Genomic DNA, 3,539 nt, shown 5'->3' with positions numbered 1-3,539 from the left:
TGTTCTATCAAATTTTCCACCAGTGCTAATCCCCTATAAGGCTGATCTTGCCCTCTTCCCTGCCCTTTTCGCAGACTTAGCCCCACTCTCCCAACCACCTAAGTGTTGGGGGTGCTGTTCTGAGCAAACTACCCTGCTAAGATCGAAGTGCAAGTGGTCTCTCTCGGCCTATCAAAGGCTATGATCAAGTCTCTTGATGGTTTTGGTCTTTTGGCCCTGAGATGAAAGCCTTGTCTGTGTCTCTTGGACCGTGACATACAAACATTGTTTTAAGTTATATCTGTTCTTATCAGTTTAATATCTGATATGTCCTTAATTTGAGGACTGTATATTAAATTGATTCAACCCTACGTTTTATTTGAAAGGAAAGTGTTGCCCCAAAGTGCCACTCCGTGACTCTAGGAGGGGCTGTCTCTGAACACTTCACCCCCAGGTTCCCTCTGCCCCACACTGGGAATGGCTGCCTCTGTGCCCCTCACCCCCAGTCTGTGGTCTCACTTTTCACTATTTTTTTTACATTCCCAGCTTTCCACAGTTCCAGCTTGAACCTCCATGTAAAACTCCAGTCGTGGAACTGTCCTCCTAAGAGGCCCCAATTCAGCAGCTGAATCAGACAGCTAAAATTCCCCTCTCCTCCCTGGAGACCAATTGAATGGGCCCCTCCAGGTCAGTAGTGGGATCTGTTGGTAGTCCCAGCAGATAGCAAAGGTACTTAGACTGGAAGCTCTTCATAGATTCCAAGGCCAGAAGAGGCTATTGTGGTGAATCTAGTCTGACCTCCTGAATCGCACAGGCCAGAGAAGTGACCCCAGAATCATTCCTAGCGCAGATCTTCAGGACCAGGACAGTCTTTTTGTCCTTTTGTTTGTATAGAACTTAGAAAAACTCTGGGAGCCATAGATGCTACCACAATACAATTAATAGCTACTAATAATCAGATTCTGACTCTCGCCCCTTAGGGTGACCAGACAGTAAGTGTGAAAAATTGGGACAGAGGTGGAGGGTAATAGATGCTAATATAAGACCCTCCCCCCCCCCCCAAATTGGCACTGTCCCTATAAAATTGGGACATCTGGTCACCCTATCGCCCCTGAATGTACAATGATGAAGTATATCATACATGGTGTTTCCCTTTCAGTGTTCAACATTATCCTAAGAGCGAGTTCATTGCAAACATCACATGTTGTTTTCTTCCTGGCAGAGGGGAGAGGGTTCCTGTGAACAAGATGGTCGATTGCAATGACAATGAAAAATAACAGTCCAGTAGGCTCCCTGAATGATTTCCAGGCAGGCTGTCATGGGATCGACCACCACAGGGATGGGATGAGGTGGCAATTCTACCATCGCAGAGCAGATGAGGAAGGAAAAATAAAATTTCCAATTGAAACACCTGCAGGAGTTATAGGGAAGCAGCACAGAAGTCGCTAAACCTCTCTAACTGCTGATCAATATGCTAAAAAAAAATTTCCCATCATGAATATGGAGCCAACACTTGGAGGGAAAATGAAATTGTGAATTTCTCTTTTCAATATGGACAAGGGTTTTTGATTTTCACTCATGTTTTCCTTTCCTGCTTCTCCATGCCATCTCTCTGATCAGACTTGTATTTTATGAAGTTATCTCCTCAACCGAGTTCAAAACCACAGTAAGAAATGTTGGGCTCTGTAGATGGAACAACACTAATCTTGTGTGTAATTGAATTGTCACTCTAGATCTCATTTGGCTGCTTTGAAACCGTTTTCTTTACAGCCCAATCTTTTCATTTGCTTTTTTTATTTCATTGCTTGTAAACAGCATTTTTATGTGCGACAAAGAATTTTTTTTATTTTTTAAAAAAAGCAACAGCGAAGAAGCTAATAAATCTTGGAAGCAAATTCCTCTCTTGGCCCAGGAGAGGGTGATCTCTTCAGGCACAGAGGGATTGAGGTCCAGATCCTCAGAAGAACTTAAGCTCCGAACTCCCATTGAAATCAACGTCAGTGAGGTCTGGTCTACACTACCGACTTATCAATATAACTACATCACTCAGGGGTGTAAAAAATCCACACCCCACGCGACAGTTATACCGACCTAACGCCCCATGTAGATAATGTCAGGAGGAGAGCTACTGTGTCTGGGGGAAGTAGATTAGCTAAATTGAGAAGAGAGCTCTCTGTTGTCGTCTTAGAGCATCTTCAAGCACTACAGCAGCGCAGCTACCTTGGTGCTGTATTTTAAGTGTAGATGTGCCCTTAGACACCTAAATCCCTTTGAGGATCTGGGTCCAAGTGACTTGCCCAAGGAGTCTGTAGCAGCTCTCACTGAGCCCCAGGCCCGACCCAAAGAGCTGTTAGAGCTCTGTTCAGTCTAGTTTCATCACGAGGGATGTTTCAAAATTCCATCAGTTCCTGAGGGTGACTCTTCCCTGAGCAGTAGCTCTTGGTTGTTGAGGTGTAAAATACTTCCTTCCTTTGAGGCAGATGGGCAGCGCAGCCTGCAGAGCCTCATTCCGGCCTGATCTCCAGAACTCCTAAGCCACCACGACTCCACTTGAAGCCACCAGGAGATGGGGGTGCTCAGCACCTTCTGAAAACCCGGCCTTTGATTCTCCTCTTCCTCCAACAGAAAAGGGGTCCTTCTGGGCCAGTGACGAGAGCAATACGTGAACTTTCCTTCTCAGGGATTGCAACCTTTAAATCTGCAGATAAAGAAACCTGCTGCCATGTGCTACATTTCAACCCGTCACGCTTTTGTTGTGGCTTAGTGGTGAAATCAGGAGGGAGGGAGGTGGGAAGCAAGGCCTAGTCTACACTAGAAGTGCTACAGAAGCGCTGTATGCTGACATAGCATTGTCTACTTGGGACCTTAGGTCCATATAACTGTCGCTGGGGGTGGGAGGGTGGCTTAATACAGATGTAAGTGGTAGTGTGTAAAAGCCCCAGGAAAGATGTCAGACTCCAGGTTTGGGAAGGTTTCAGGAGTTTATCAATTCCTGCTGTTGCCTGAAATCACCTAGCTTATTGGCACCTAGCTTCCTGACTGAACTAAACAAAGTAAACTAAGGAAAGCAAAAGGCACTAGAAACCAGTTAGAGAGGATCAGTGATGAACTGAATAATTCCAGAGAGAAAGCGCTATTTGCCATGTCACTCTTGTCTTGATTGTATTTATAGACAGGGACTTTTGACAAGGAAATTACCTGTAAATTCTTTTCCCCAGAAAATTAGTGAGAGAATTTCCTGCGGCCTTTTTTTTGGGGGGCGGAGGGTGAGATTCTTAAAACTACAATACCCACCTGCTGAAGTGAAAAAACAGATTGACAGAGCCAGAAGAGTACCCAGAAGCCACCTACTAGAGGACAGGCCCAACAAAGAAAATAACAGAATGCCACTAGCCGCCACCTTCAGTCCCCAACTGAAACCTCTCCAGCGCATCATCAAAGATCTACAACCTATCCTGAAAGATGATCCCTCACTCTCTCAGATCTTGAGAGACTGACCAGTCCTTACAGATAGCCTTCCAAGCTTAAGCAAATACTCACCAGCAACCACACACCATACA

The 3,539-nt window shown here is 45.3% G+C and overlaps 1 pseudogene; it reads left to right on the top strand.

Annotated features, from left to right (window-relative positions):
• The first annotated feature begins 263 nt into the window (after window positions 1–263).
• On the top strand, window positions 264–351 carry LOC117877493 (annotated as a pseudogene).
• Window positions 352–3,539: the final 3,188 nt, after the last annotated feature.

This window comes from Trachemys scripta, chromosome 4 (assembly GCF_013100865.1).
Source record: "Trachemys scripta elegans isolate TJP31775 chromosome 4, CAS_Tse_1.0, whole genome shotgun sequence".
NCBI classification, from domain to species: domain Eukaryota; kingdom Metazoa; phylum Chordata; order Testudines; family Emydidae; genus Trachemys; species Trachemys scripta.
Note: the sequence above shows the minus strand (reverse complement) of the source record. Positions and strands in the feature narration are given on the sequence as shown.